Source organism: Drosophila subobscura, chromosome A, assembly GCF_008121235.1.
Source record: "Drosophila subobscura isolate 14011-0131.10 chromosome A, UCBerk_Dsub_1.0, whole genome shotgun sequence".
Taxonomy (NCBI): domain Eukaryota; kingdom Metazoa; phylum Arthropoda; class Insecta; order Diptera; family Drosophilidae; genus Drosophila; species Drosophila subobscura.
Genome location: NC_048530.1, coordinates 19,519,472 through 19,535,809, shown reverse-complemented (window position 1 = coordinate 19,535,809; position 16,338 = coordinate 19,519,472). Strand labels below are relative to the sequence as shown.

At 46.0% G+C, this 16,338-nt stretch overlaps 1 protein-coding gene across 6 annotated transcripts in view; it reads left to right on the top strand.

Moving 5' to 3' along the window:
- The window catches only part of LOC117903278 (homeobox protein cut), a 90,203-nt gene that overhangs the window by 20,860 nt on the left and 53,005 nt on the right, over positions 1-16,338 (top strand). Inside the window, exon 1 of one of the 6 annotated variants that reach the window (XM_034815184.1) lies at positions 4,681-4,724. The exons of the other annotated variants lie outside the window; for them this stretch is intronic. The gene's annotated coding sequence lies outside the window, so the exon portion shown is untranslated. Of the gene's footprint in view, positions 1-4,680; positions 4,725-16,338 lie in introns of those variants that run through there. 6 annotated transcript variants of the gene reach the window in all.

The window sequence follows — 16,338 nt, the reverse complement described above, 5'->3', positions numbered from 1 at the left end:
GTCTGTCTGTTGCTGTTCTTGTCTGGCCAGTGGCACCCGAACCGAAGAACCGAAGCTTCAGTTCTGGAGAAAAAAAATGAGTGAAAAAAAGCAACACAAAAAACCATTGAAGGGGGGGGACTGTCGGGGAGTCAGACCAGACAGCCATAAAACAGAGGAAGAAGCAGCAGCAGCAGAGGGGGGTGGCATCCTTCGGGGTTGCGGGGTGAGAAAAAAGAATTTACAAGCGAAGGCGAAGGCGATGGCAGGGCAGAGGCACTTTCACTCGACTCAATGCCGACGACGATGACGATGAGCATCGTTGAAGCCTTAAAGCTGCCCCAAGGAATTGTCAACCGAACTACTCCCCACCAGCCCCCCCTCTCCCTTAAGTGCAGAGAAAGAGAGCGAGAGCAAGAGCCAGAGCGAGTGAAATTTCTATTTTGGGGTGGAAAAAAAATAAAAAGGCGAAGGAAAAAAAAGAACGAAACGAAACCGAGAAAAAGGAGCGAAATACATACGAACATCGATTTCGATTGGGAAGCCATCAACAGCTACAACAACTATGGAATGTTGCAGGGGGGTGGGCACTAGGGAGGATGTGGCACAACGAACACTCCCCCCGCCACCCGTCACCCTAAAGGAGCTTCGTTTCGTTTTCGAGCTCTGCGCTTCGTGTGTTTCGCCTGTCGATGTCGGGATGTCGTCTCTCTCTCGCTCTCTCTCTCTCTCTCAGCGCCCTTTAAGCTTTGGTTTTTTTTTCTTCGCTCCTCCTGCCCCCCTCCGCAGGACCCTCAATGGATGCGTATGTGTGTGTGAGAGTTGGTTTTCTTTTTCCTTTTCCACTTTTTTTTTGTCGTGCGTTTTGGGGCATTGAATTGGGGAGAGAGCGAGGATGAGGCAGTGGGTGGCTGTGGGGATTGGGATTGGGATTGGGTGTAGAAGGTTGACAAGTTTCATGCCAAAGGCGCCCAACCAGCGATGAGGAAACGTTGGGCAAAGGCAAGGAGCAAGGGGCACGGGGTGTTCGGTGTTCGGTGCTGGGTGTTGGGTGTTGGGTGCTGGTGGCGGTGGTTCGAGGGGATGTACGGGCGGCACGTCAATATATTATATACATGTGTAGGGAGGCGCTCCCCAAGAGCTGCTTCAAGAGCGGCAGCAGCAGAAGCAGCCACAAAAAAAAACGAAAAGAAAATGTGTGGGCAACGGAGGAAGGACGAAGGATGAAATGTAATCAAGTGCACACATACAGAGAAGAGACACTGCTCCTCTCTCTCTCGCTCTCCCTCGCTCTTCCTCGCTCTTCCTCGCTGTGTGGCAAGTGGAAAGCGCTCGACTGTAGAAAAATAGTAGCATGCTTTTAGGTGCTAAGCAGCGCACTCAACGATGAGAGGTGTGTGTGTGTGTGTGTGTGTGTATGGGTTCGTTATTTATGTCATTATTGAATATGCGTTCGAGGCGCAGCCAACCCAAATCCAGGCAGGCCCTCTTTAGACATGTGTATCTTTTGGATACACAGATACACACATCTTTAGCTACAGATACAGATACAGCCACAGCTTATGTACCACACACACACACACACACAGAGACACAGAGACAGAGAGAAAGAGCGGAGCAGAAATATCTTTATGGCATGCGTTTTTATGCTTATTCGATTTTATTCGAGTGCTAGCAGGCAGCCACAGATACACAGATACACAGATACAGATACAGACACACACACTCACACATCTAGCACGCGGGAAGTGTGTGGGGGGGCAGATACACAGATACATTTGTTGGAGCATCAGGATTTGCTGATGCTGAAGCCGATGCTTCCTTCCTCCTCCACTCCACTCCACTCCACTCCATTCCACTTTTCCATTTCCATTTCCATTTCCATTCACTCTGCCACTCTGCATCGCATCGCAAGCACCGACTCCCGAGTCCCTCCTGCCTCCAAGCCGCCACCTCCCTCACGTCTCCGATTTCTTTTCACTTGGTAGATTTTTCTTCTTTTTTTGCTTTTCCATTTCTCGTTTCCTTCATTTCTTTTTGTGCCACTTGTGCTCCGCCCCGTTTTATTGTAGGGATTTTGCTTTATACATATGTATACACATATACATATGTATATATTGTATATCTATCTATCGGTATGTGTATAGGTTTATGTATCCCCCCCCACATCGCCACCCCTGCACCCGATTGTATGTATAGATAGGATGCGATATATAGGAATTTTTTCGCTTTGCTACGTTTCCTTTCTGTATTTCATTTCATTTCGTTTCGTTTCGGATTCCTTCACTTCCTTTGCTGTTGTTATCATTTCGATACTGGGCGCTGGCCACTGGCCATTGGCCCCTAGAAAAGAGGCATGCAACAGGGGAGGGTCTCCACAGGAGCTTGGACTCGCTGGAAAGCTATTAGGTTGCATTCTCGTGATGGAAATTCATTGAATTATGAATGCGAAAAATCTCCACAAAAACTCTCCACAACAACTCTCCAACTCTCCACAAAAACTCTCCAGCTCTCCACATAAGGAAAATGTTGGGTTTTAACCCATTTTGCACCCTAAACGTATAATTTTATGGTAATAGTTGCAAAACTAGAGTCTCCAAACTCTACACTAAAAGTCTCCAATTCTCCACATCAATCATTATTCGCATGACATCAAATTATACCGACCAACCATCGAATCGTATGTGTTTTCCATACATTAAACAAGTCTCCACTCTCCAATATGTTAACATCAGCCCACTTTAACCTGTCCATCAGCACCCTGTCAGCCACCGAAACGAGCTCCAGGGCAATCTCTACACGAAACGAGAGCACGGCACACAGAAAACTACGCACCCAAGTAGCTCAAGGCTTTCACACCCAACTAACTAGTCAGAGAGCTAACCGACGCCATTGCCTAATCACATTGCGGGCCACACATAGTAGAGCCACAGTGCCACAATGCCGTATACTTGTGTGTGTATATCTGGCCGATTTCTTACAAATCATTATATGATCGCGTAGAGCCCTCCCCATAAATCTTTCAACATGTTTAGCCAACAACTAAACAATTTATGACGATTGTCTCTCACTCGGAAAGAGGTTTGAGTGTGTGTGCGGGTATATGGCACGCCGATTAACTGATATCATGGCTATATCTATATATACGTATTATATCTCGTGCTCGTCAGCCAGATATGACTGCCACTTCTTGAATTGCCTTTTGGAGGCTCTTATCTGTGGATGTCTCTGCTCTTTTTTTGTAATTCATTTTTTATTTATACACCTATTTGTTTGTCCACTAAGCAGGCGGCGATAAGCAGCCGAGATCTTATCTGTACATGTCTAGTATATGGAATATATCCATAACAGCTATGGCTGTTTCTGTTTCTGTATTTGTATCTGTATCTGTATCTAAAGACGGCTGTTGGTTGGGGCTTCGCCTCGACCAATAGACGACATTCGAGGGTCTCCACTTGACTGACTTGATTACGTATCTATATAAATATGGCAGCTATATGTCTCTCTCTAGATATCTTAAGCACACATTCGACTCAAGTCTAACTCTTTATCTTTATCTGCCTCCTGCAATGTATCTGTACATCCCTTGCTGGCTGTATTTGTATCTTTAGCAATATTTGCATTGCCGGATTGCCACACACCAGAGACTCTTTCCGAGTATATTATGGCTATTATAGCACCTGATTCCCCAACACCCAACGGTCCCCCTTGGGCGGGTGGGGCTGCTGTTGGAACAGAATTGATAAAAAACCAACAAGAATTTAATTTTATAATTATGATGATGATGATGTATTTGTTTAGAAATGGTTGCTGCCGCTGCCGCTGCTGCTGTTGCTCCTCTTCTTTGGCTCCATCTAATATTCGTTTCGCCCTCCTCCAACTAATTCCACACAGATACTATTCGTACACACACACACAGAGATGCCTTTAAGAGCGAGTGAGAGGGCTACAGCTTCAGTAGCCGCCTTGCGATTATTTTATTTCATTCGTTTATTTTTTTTGGGAGCTTTAGATTTGATTTTATTTTGCCGTTTATCACAAAATGCTGCGGCCATTGCGTGCGTTCACACACGTACATACAGACATACAGACATACATCCATACAGACATATATAAATCTGTGCATATATATTTGTGGAATATATTTGTTTGTCTGTGGCTGAAGTTATTTTCGCGCTCAGAATTTTTTGTCCAGTGATTATCTACATCAGTTGTTAATTGCTATTTGACGCGCTATATCGGCTACCGACGTGTTTTCCCTGCCAGAGTTCTTCTCTTTACATTGTTCCTGCTCCGCGAGCCAAGAGCCCACAATTTCCATCCGAAGTTCAAGTGCAACGGCAAGCCCAAAGCTCTCGCGTCATTTGGCTTCGGAAAGTCCCCGATTGATATTCGATTTCCAGGGAATTGTCCTATCGACAGCTTCTCTGCGGTGACTGTACTCTGGAGGCAGAGCCAAAACGGAAGTGTCTCATGAGTGACTCTACTTCATTCATGCCCAATGTGAGAGCTCTTTTTCTCTTGTTGAGTGCTTTAATCAGTGGAATGTGTTTCAATAATTCTAAAGGAATACTTTCGGTATTTCCTGCAGTTTATTTCTACAGCCATCTTACAGTATTTAGTTGTATTTTGTTTGGCATTTACCTCATTAAACTTCACAATTAAACTAATTTCTTTGCTCTCTTGTCGTTGCAGGTAATTTCAATCAACCAATACGCCTTCAACTAATTTCACATTCAAAATTCGTAAGTTCTTTATTGTTTTTGTGTTTGTTTTGTGTGTTCCGTGCCCCTTCCCGCCGAATCTCAATCAGCGACAGACAAAACACAAAACGACAACGTTTTTTTTTTGTGGCCAGACACTCTGCTCCACTTACTTTTAAGGTAGAGAGCAACTAATGATGTTTGTCGCGACTCTCACAACCGAAAGGCTTTGGGGCCTTATAATGATAACTACACACAGCACACACAGCACACACACACACACACACACACATGAATCGCTGGTTTGGGGTCCTCCTGGTTCTGTTTTCAGATTCAGAATATGTTTGGTTTTTCTCTCTTTATTTTTATTTTATTTTTTTTGCCGCACATTTCATTCATTTGCGTTTCATTCATGTTGTCGTCGTCGTCGTCGTGTGGCTGTTGCTGTTGCTGTTGCTATTGCTGCTTGTCCTTTCCAGCCACCAGGCCTGAACGCAGCCTCACAACCTCGCATTCTCTTTATGCTGCTCTCCTGCAACAAAATATGTCAAAACTTGTCTCGTCTGTCTGCCATTAGCAGCAGCCAGCCAGCCAGCCGCCCAGCCACAACAGCAGAGGCGGCCAGCCCTTGGCACAGACAACAGCACACAGAGAGTACGGAACGCCCACACAAAAGTAGGCGCAACAACGTCATCATGCTCATTACCCAACCACATGATGATCCTCTCTCATTGTCATCCCGCCGAAGAACCTCAATTTGCAGACCCGTTTTTTGGGCTTAAAGATTTGTACACTCTGGTTTTCTTTTCTTTTATTTTTGTTGCTTGCTGTTCAAGGCTAAAAAGGTGGAGTATGAGCGGCAGGGCGTAGGGGGGGAGGGGGAGGAGAGAGCTTCACCTTAAATGTAATTTATGTGCCATTTCACAATAGAGACGCGACGCCTGATCCTTGGACCGTTGCACACGACTTGATTGCAGCTACTGTGCAGGCGAAAGAGGAGAGACTTCGCCTTCATTCACAAAAAAGAAAAAGATCTTCCTCTTAGTACCCCCCCCCCCCCCAATCTCTCGCCCCCTCCCTGGGACTCGCTGGCATTGAACGCCCCCATATTATATGCGAGTGTCTCCTTCATTATATGCAAATTTCAATTATTTGCACAAATCAGACGCTCAAGATCTCTTCAGGCCTCAGCGACGGCAACGACGACGACGACGACAACGACGCATTATTATCAACCCCTTTGGCACTGCCCCCGCCCCCTCCCCCACCCGTTCGATACCCCGCCCCCTAGCCGATCCCCAAGCAGAAGAAGCAGCAGCAGCAGCAGAAATATTGTTCAATTTCGAACATTTTTTCTGTGGTTCGGTCGCGCTTTATCGGAGCAAACAGGAAGAGGCCATAATATAATTTATTGTATTAATGCTTGCGGAGCAGCGTCCCGCATAACGCTTGCTGCCCTGCCAGGCCAGCATCATCATCGTCATCGTCATCGTCATCATCATCATCATGAACCATCATCGTCAGCGTCACAGTTTTCTGTGTGTGTTCGTCGTTCAATGGAGAGCCACACATTTCATTGATACCCGCCGAACAACAACAGCAACAACAAGAACTACACAAAAAATGCCAAAACTTGTATTCTTATATTACATTTGGTGTGCTTGTGTGTATTATTATTAATTTAAACATAAACATGGATTTCCTGTTTGCCCGCGTTTGTCGATATGCAAAATCCCCAGAACAAAACCCCGCGAGAGCGTGGAAGTACATTCATCTCTTTCGGGGGGGACACAAACGGACCAGCGAAGCGGTTGATACTCTTGCTGGAGTGGTTCGATTTCGGGATGAAAATAAAGGAGAGTTTTATGGGAACAAATCTCTGGAGTTTTACCTTGCATGATCTCTGATTACAATGGTCCATCAATCTATATCTATCTCTGAGAACTCTTTTGAACGCTTCTACAAATGTAGACCTCCCTCCCACGCAGAAAGGGTATTAAAAGGGGGCACAGAAATAATATAAAACTCTTGATTTGAGTGATTCTTTGTGCGGATTTTGGTTCTGGTCTTTTGGCATACATAATTCCCATTCGATCGAATTTCACATTTTTGTGTCTGGAGGAAATTAAATGAAGCCTTCTTTCTCTTTCTGTTCTGATGATCATCAGCCAGAAGCAGCGACAGAGACAGAGGCAGGCAGGCAGGCGGGCTGCCAGACAGGCAATTCCCTCATTGAATGCGTGGGAGCATTCGATTTTGATTTGCTTTCGGTTTATGGCCAGATGAAGGTCACAGCTTTTGGCTGGCGACTCATCGCCAAAGGAGAGGATGGGATGGTGTCTGTTTGTCTCTCATCTAAGCACCTTTGACCCACTCTCCACAGATCAAAGTTTGCTTCTTGATCTCCTTTGCCTTGACCCCCGCTTGACATTGAAAAATCCCCGCCCATACTGCCACACGGCAATGAGCCCAACACAAAAATATTTGCTGCTCTTCCCCCGTTCCACAGTTTTCGCGCAACCTGCGCATGTTGTTGACATTGCGTGAATGTGGGGGGCGGCTTGGGGGGCAAGGGGCATCTCCCAGTGGCAACTGCAATTGACACAATTTTGCACACAAAAGAGAGAGAGAGAGAGAGAGAGAGAGAGCGAGTGGGTGAGTGTGAGTGTCAGTGAGTGAGTGAGAGGCTGGTGTTGGGGGAGACAAGGCCGGCCGGCTGGCATTGACCAAACGCACAGCAGAGCACAGCACGTGGCCTGGTTTTTGGTCTCGACACCCAACTCCCCCCACAACTGTGTATCTGTTTCCAGTATATCTGTGTGTGTGTGCGACGAACAGTCACCGCAGCATACACATGCAATTGATTTGTACTTTGGGGTCAGGCCCCCAACAACAGCAGCAGCAGCAGGAGCAGCAGCAGCAACAAGCGAAAAGAGCAAAGTGCGAGGGTATCAACAGTTTGTCGAAGGCCCTCCTCCACTCCACACCACACCACACCACACCACTCTCTGCCTCTGCAACAGCCGCAACATTTGCACACACACACACAGGGGGCAGCAGACCCACATTCATATTGTGGCCTGGCATCCCTTTCTGCCTGTTTTTTTGTTGCCGCCGCCGCCGCCTGTCATTCTGTTGTTTCTCCCACAGAGCGATGGAAGCGAGAGGGGAGTAGGCTTTAAGCTACGAAATATCTATTCCATCGGGGGTCTTCTATCTGTCTACCTAGCTGTTCTCATTTTCCAACTGTAAGTGGCTTAAATGTGGCTCAAAATTCAAGTGGAAAAAGAGGAGTTTCATGGCTAAAAAACTGGATATTCGCTTTGCACTGCCCTTCATTCCATTCTGTCATTCAATCCCAGCGCTTTCTCCACTCTCTCCTCTCCATCTTTCTCCACTCAATCCCGACTATTTCTCTTCATCTTTCTGCACTCAATTCTGCTTTGTCCTCTCCGTCTTTCTGTTCAGCTCTTGTGCTGCTCCTCTGCTCCACCGCTGTCTGCTGTTGTCAATTAGTGAAAATCGAATTAATATTGTAATACTTTAATGAAATAATGCATGCCATGCCAGACAGCGGGGCATGCCGCACGGGGCATGGCACGTGGTGCGTGGAGGCGACAGTTATTTATGCGCAAACGACAAGATGAATCTGAATATGCGAATGTCTCTTCGGTCTGTCTGTCTGTCTGTCTGTCTGTCTGTCTTTCTGCCTGTCTGACACTCCGCCAAAAAGCCAAAAAAAGCAACACCAAAGTTTATAAAAATAAACGAAGAGGCATCCACAGATAGAGGCAGCAACAGCAACAGAAAGAGAGCCACAGGAATGAAGTGTGGAAATATGAAGAGAAGGGAGTTGAAGATGCAACAGACAGAGGGCCACAGGAATGCGTGTGTGTGTGTGTGTGTGTGTGTGTGTGTGTGTGATGTTGCAACATTGTCAATCGTTGGGGCGGTGGTGACACTCTCTCGCATGCTACATGCGGGGTGGAGGGAGTGCCAAGGTGTGGAATGCGTGAATGTCTATGAAATATGCTAATTACTCGCAAAAGATAGATAGAAAGGCCAGAGTGGATAGCAGCGTGGGGGGAAGGAAGATGCTATCTGATTATTTATCAATAAAAGCATTCATAAATCAATAGTTGAATCGATAAACTATCAAAAGAGATACCAAAGCGAGCACTTGAATGATAAATTCCTGCAAATACCTGCTCTAACATTTCGCCTTAAAGCCACATCTTTCAGCCGCTCCTCTCACGATTCGCTGCAGCCATCAAGCAATCATTCCATCAATCATGCCATCAGTGTAACAATTTGAACCAAACAATGAAAGCCTCTTCCCCAATGCCTTCTCGTTACTTAATGGCATAGCAGAACATGGCAGAGATGCCTTGACAGATCGCTCTAGATTTCAGCTCTCAACTTCTTCATTGCAGTCTCTAGGCATCCATCTAGCCATCTCTTTCTCCATCTATCCTTCTCTTTCTCCAACTAAATCTCTCTCTCTCTCGTTGTCTTTCGGTCTGTGGCATTTATATAAATTATTGGCAAAAATGCATAACGGCTGAAACAATTGAAAATGCAATCAAGTGTTGGCCAAAATGGCGCTGCTGCTGCTGCTGCTCGCTGCCACATCGTTGTTGCTGTTGTTGTCGTTGTTGTTGCATCTCTTGCCAACGACGGCGGCAACATTTGCATGCCCCAACCAGCAGCAGCAACAACAACAGGAACAACAACGTTGCCAATTAATCAAGAAATTCTTAAATAATTATTTGCCTATTTTTATAGTCGTGGCAGCGACACAAGAGGCAGGCGGCAAGAGGCAAGATGCACCATATAGAAGAGAAGAGTGTGCTGGTGGAGGGGGGCGTCTATCAGTGCTGGCATCAAGGGGGTTTCGAGCGGAGTCGGAGGCAGGGGGCTGCCACATTATAGACAGCCGCTGCGGCTGACTGACTGACTGGCACGACGACATCGTCTGTTGGAGTGTAAATTTGTTGTTTCAGATACAAAGTACATAGTATTTTGATATACATATGTGATTTGCATGTACATACAGCTGTGTGTGTGTTCATTTTTCTGATATTTTATATAGGGAGTAAAAAAAACACACCATGCACTTTTCGATTTTCATTTTCTGTGATTTGTGGTCGCTGCCTCTCTCTCTCTCTCTCTCTGCCTCTCTCGTTCCATCTCTTTCTGTGCACTGGTTCATTGTTGTTGCAAAAATAAGTTGCACAGCCAGCGACAGAGACAGAGCCAGAGCCAGAGCCCTGCCCCTCCCGCTCTTCTGGCCACTCTCCCGATACTTATGCGCCTCCGGGCATACAAACAAATTTCTATGAAGCATTGCAGTTAGATGAGCCGTTTAGTGACAGTCAAGTCGCTGCAAAGGGGCACGGCGTGCGGGGCACAGTGCGAATCAGTGGCATGCATTTTTTTTGTCTATATGTATATCCATATGCGAGCACATACATATATGTACGTACATATGTACATATATTGAGTGGTGCTCCCCCCGCTCCTGTTGTGTGCTGTGTCTTGAGTGCATTGCCATCGCCATTTGCGGGTCGACTAATAATAATAAATATTTTTACAGAAATTAATTAACAGCAACAGCAGCAACAATGGGCAACAAAGTGTTGAAAGGAGTCTGCCCATATATCGGATTTACATATATGTATGTAAATATGTACATATGTATGTACATATCTCTCTCTCTATATCTGTTCGATCTTTGTGGGCTACGAATAGGTGCAGGAACAGCTCAGGGGAGAAGGAAATATATCGAAGTTGGCAGCAGAAGATGAGAGCCAAAAGCGAAACCCGACAATCGTTGGACATATTTCAGTGTAACATTAGACCCCCAGTAGCCGCTGTTAACGCGCTGTTAACCCACTGTTAAAAGCACAGCACAACAAAGCGAACATATTCACGCCTTTGGCCGCTGCTTAAGGTTCCTCTAAGTACAACAAAAGGAAACTCACCCTCTCCATGTGGCAATTACTCAAATTCAAATTAAGTGGCAGCACACCCACACACACACACACACACACACACATATGCACCCAACCCTGCCCCCCGAAGAACAGCGAATGCCAACCCCGAGAAACGAAATACCAAAATGCCGCAACTTGTCTCGTTTTGTAAATAACAAATCAGGCATTTATAAATGATGTGAGCATAACATTTTCGGGGCACCCAAAACCCCCCAGCCCGGCACAGGACTCTCGATGCTTAAGCCAGGACTCGGAGCACTTGAAACAAAAGCCAAGGCAGAGCGGCAAAGGCAACTCTTTGGCAGCTGACACGCGCTGCTGCCTTGCTTGTTGTGTGCCCCAACAAAACTGTCTCTCTCAACTCTCAACTCTCGACAGAAGACCCCTCGCACTCCTCCTCCACACCCAATCATGCCCCATCAGAGCCAAAGGACAAGCAACGTCTTCGTCTTCGTCTTCGACTTTCGGTCCTTGTTTGTGCCGCGCCGTCTTCATACGTCTCTAATAAGACATGATTGTAATTAATTAAATTAATTCGTTTCGGTTTTAATACACGAAATGTTTTTCGATTTTGCCAAAGGACTCCCATGCCCATCCCCCCCGCACAACAAAAGGGATGTGCCACAAAAGGATTGGGCAAATGAAAGCGAAGAAGAGATTTCTGATTTACGTTCTCAAATATTTGTTTGTCACACACTCTTCAATGGATGGATGGGATGGCTGTCTGACGGCAGGTGAGGGTCTGACGCAGGAGGGGAGCTCCTGCTATCTATCACTCGAGCAGAGCAGCCACCCACTCTCCCGCCATCCACAGCTGTCCCTCCCCCCACCAGCCTCGTGGCGTACCCTTGGCAAACTATAAAATGTTGTCGATTTTGATTAGGCAAACTTGACAGGCAACTTTCTGGGAGGTGGGCTGGGGGAGGACTGGCTTTTCATTAAAAATGCCAACTGAGTTTTCTCTCTGTCTTCGGGGGTTGCTCCGGCATCCTTCCAGCCCAGCCACTGGGTCCTTGAAGTTGCCTTGGTTTTTGATTGGAGCAGCACGGGAGAGGGGTAGGGAGTGGAGCGGCGGTGGAGCTATGACGCTTTGGTGGAACTGGGAAGCATAATGAATTGACATTGATTGGAAATTTTGATTGAAAAAGGGTCGTCCTTCGTCGTCGTCGCTGAAGACTAAAACTTGTGTTTAATAAATTGCTACAATTTTTGGTTTAATTAAGAGATTTTTCGATAGAGCAGAGAAATGGATACCGCCTTCGGGTTGGGGGCGGGGCGGGGCGTGGGAGTGGCTGTATTGATTCAAACATTAATTCGCTCATTTATATTAATGCTTTGGTCTGATTAAAATGGATAAAGGACAGCAGGCAGGAGCGCCTAGAAGGGCAGCTAATTTTCATATATTTTAATGAGATTTTTCATGGGCACAACTGTACCTGGTTTTCCCTTTTTTGTTTCTGCAAAATCATTAATTTCGTTTAGATTTTAAAATGTCAAAATTTATGTAGCACACACACACACACACACACACAACCCTTATGTGGCAGCCTCCCCCCCAGAAGCCGCTCCGCTTATCCCTTTGAGGCCCGCATAAAAATGTCAAAAATTACAAAAGAAGGAAAGGAAAGCTTTCTGCTGGGACAGGGGGGACAGGGGGACTTCTAATCATTATTTGTATGGCCTGACCGCCACACACATCCACATCCACATCCTCCCTTTTATTTTGTTGGGCAAAAGACCCACATATATGAGTTATATTTATTTGTATTTGTCTGGGGCATGCCACACGCCCCACTCCCCTGCCCCGCTGCGATATCCTAGTGCTATTTGGTCAGTGTAATGCTTAATTATTTACTTAGCAACACAAAAAAAGAGAAAGAAAACACACACACAGAGTGGAAAAATGCCAGCAGCCGAAAAGGCCTACGAAACAAAGTGACCAAAAAAGTAAGGGAGTGGAGCAGGGGTAAGAAGAAAGGGTGGGGGTGGGCCAGAGGGTAGACAGAACAATGGATCCCACACACACACACACACACAGAGAGAGAGAGACCATCATCATCATCCTGCTACAACAGGAAAAAAAGGGTCATCCACATATGTATGTGCGTTCATTTTTGATGTACGATTCGTCCTGTGAGGAGGTGTGGGCCGGGGGGTGGGTGGCAAAAAAAGGTATGCATACGTTATGTAATAATAAGGATAAGCCAAAAAATTATTATTACTTTTGGTCACTCATTGAGGCAGGGGCAAGGGGACAAAACAACAGAAATCCCCAACAAAAAAACAAAAAAAGGGTTGACCAGCGGACAAACCTTATGGCAAATGGCAGGCGAGTATTGTTAATGATAGATACGGGGAGCAAGCAGCCAGTGCAAGCACAATGCTTGCAAATCGATGATTAGGCAAGTTAAAACTCAGAGTTTTCCCGTTTTTTAGGGGGTTTTTTTGAAGCATTTATTGATTTGGGTGTGCTTAAATTTTCCTCTAAGCTTACTGATCCTTTTGCTTTCAACTTTAAGGATCTAATTCCCGCTTCAAGATCTTGCAAGATCTGTTTGTCAGCTTAATTGCTGCCTCAAGTGGCAAGGCACATGCCCCTGGGAGCAACAGTCTGTCTGTCTGCCAGTCTGCCTGTCATGTACATAAGTCCAAAACTTTTGACGGCGGCTCGAAGCGTTGGCCCCATGCCACCAGTGCCTTTGGCAATTAGAAATCGTCTAATTTGATGCACGAACACACACACACACACACACATGAATATGAATGTGTAAGTGTACTTTTTTTTTAAAAAGGAGACTCCACCGCACACGCACACGCAAAGACAAAAAAAGCGAGAGACAGACATTAAATTCTTCTTTGACACTTTTCCCCAGTAGATCCCCCAAAAGCCTTTGCCTGCCCCCAAACCCTTTTCCCTCTTTGCCTGTCATATGACGCATTAAAAATCGAAGCCAACCCCCTTCCTGGACGGGGGATTTTGTGTCTTCTTCTTTTGCTTCTCGTGTGCTTTTGGCGCACGCATTAATCCTTTTTTCCAGCATCTTTTCCCCACACACACACACACACACGAAGCACGCGTGTATATAATCCTTTTTTACAGCCCAAGCCGCCCCAACACACTCGCTCATCCCCCCACACTCATTCCGCATTCGACGCTTCATCTTCGTCAGCAGCTTCTCGCATATCAAAGCTAATTTATATTTTGTATAGCATACATTTGGGCGTGCACGCAGTTTTCTGTTACACACGCCCACACACACCCCCGCTTCCTTCTATCACACTCTTAGATCCCCATCTCTTACCCCCCCAGTGCTCTTCCCCCTAGTTCTATCGCACCACCACCCAGTCGCTCTTTTGTTTCACTGCCTGATTTTTGATAAGTAAATAGAAAATTTTATAAAATTTACATACACATGTGCACGAGTGTGTGTGTTGTGTGTGTGTGGGTGAGTACTTGTGCGGGAGGGGCAGGGGGGGTGTGTGCATGTGGGTGGTAAAGGGGGGACTGCTTGTGTGGGGTGGAAAGAAAAAAGAAACAGAATTTTAAATTAGAAAATATTAGTTGGCCAGAGCCAAAAAAAAGAAACACAGAGAGACAGCGAGAGAGGGAGAGAGAGAGAGAGTGGGAGCACAGAGAAAAAAGCAACAACAAAAATGGAAGGCGAGAGAGAGAGAGAGAGAGAGAGCGAACGGTTCACAGTCGAATGTACAGTTATGTATTTGCATGTGTGTCTGTCTGTCTGTCTGTCTGTGCGTCCTGTGGCCATCCTTTACCCCACACACACACACACAAGCACACACACACTCCTTGCTTCACACTCAACTGTACTTTGACTTTATCTTGTGCTGCCTCCTCCTGCCTGGCCGCCTGCCTGCTGCCTGCCTGCCTTTCTCCAGCTGCTTCTTATTTTTGCTGCTGCTGCTGCTGCCACTGTTCCTGCTTGTGTGTGTGTGTGTGTGCCACTTGCCTCCTCTTTCAGAAGCAGGCAACAGCATCAATACATCATTTTCGTTTCGTCTTTTCTGTTGCCCCTTTCTCTCTCTCCCACTCTCTGTGTTGATTTTCCTGCCACTCTTTTCAATCTTTTTTGCTGCTTTTTTGTTGCAGTTTTTTGTTTTGTTTTGGGGGAAGGGTTTCGCTCTCTGTGTGTATTTTGGGTATTTTTTGTTTAATATTTAAATAAATAATTAGCAAAAAGGGATATATGCATACAGACACACACACACACACATGTACATATCCTTCTACGTCTGTATGCATCAGCATGTGTGGCGTTTGTGTGTGAGGGCATGCCCCCCAGTCTGTGTGTGTGTGTGTGTGTGTGCGTTGCTAATGATGTTTGAAATTGTAAAGCAAATGCAAAGGCATGCCCCGAATCCAAAGAATAATACGGTGGCACGAGGCATGGGGCAGGCAGCGCACTTTCATGGCAGGATTCGTATTTAGTGGAGAAGAAGCAGCAACAGCAGAGCGGGGAGAGGGGGAGCAGCAGCAGCAGCAGCTGCAGGAGGAGCAGTAATTAATGGATAACAGTTGAGCAGCTTACCAGTAAATATGCAATGCTGGGGCTGGGGATTATTCATCAAGTGGTGGAATGGGAATTTTAGTGCCGATCCCAGAGGGGGAAGAGATGCCAAAGTGCATACGCTGTGGCCGCATTCCTTTGCTCTTTCATTCCAAATCGAAGCGAAAACGAAGGCAAACAATGCGGTCTGTGATGAGTTATCGATAGAGAAGGAATACAAATTGATAAAATTTATGATAACATCATGGAAAGATTGTTTTATAGAGAATAAGCAATGATAAATAGGTAATTTAATGTATGGATGATAGTTATCAATAATAACTGCCAATTATCGATTTTTACCCATACCTAACCTATCGATAAATGATCGATATACGGCATAATACATTGATTGATCCATTAACGCTCTTCTTTCATTCGTTTTTCTGTGAATTTGCTCCCATCTTGTGGCTGTGCTCGCTCTCTTTTTATTTCGTTCTCCCTCCTCCTGTTCCACCCACTCCCTCTCAAGCTGTCATTTGCCTATCGTGCCTTCACAAACATAAAGATATGTACACTTATGCTGCTTCTTCCTTTTGGCATTTGTTGTTGCTGTCAGGGGCATAAGCTCTCCTTCTGCCACACACACACACACACACACACAGAGAGGCCTTCCTCCCTCCCGCCACTTAAGCGATGGGCCATGCCAAGGCTTTGTCTCTGCGCCTAATGTCAGGCTACAGATTTGTCTCTTGCACACACATACAGGCCTTCCCTTTACTTTTAAACACTTTTCTCCTTCCGCTTTGGTTCGCTTTTTCTTCTTGCGATTTTTCTTTTCTCTCTCTCTGTCTTAATGTGTGTAATTGTGAAAATGCTGCCTACTCTCTCCTTTCGATTGGAGCCAAAGCAACACCACACCACTCCCTTCCATGTCCCATCACGTCATGTCATGAAGGCGTTCAAGTGGCAGTACGGGGGAAAGCCCAAACCCACCGCCACTGGGCTTCAAAGGGAGCAAACTCGAACCCCCTGTCATATCGAACACACAACCCCCTTGGCTGCATCAACATCATTTGTTGCAGCATTGATTTGCTTTGATTTATTGTCCAAAAACCGCACAATGCGCTGCAATCGTCTTTGCCGCCGTGTTAC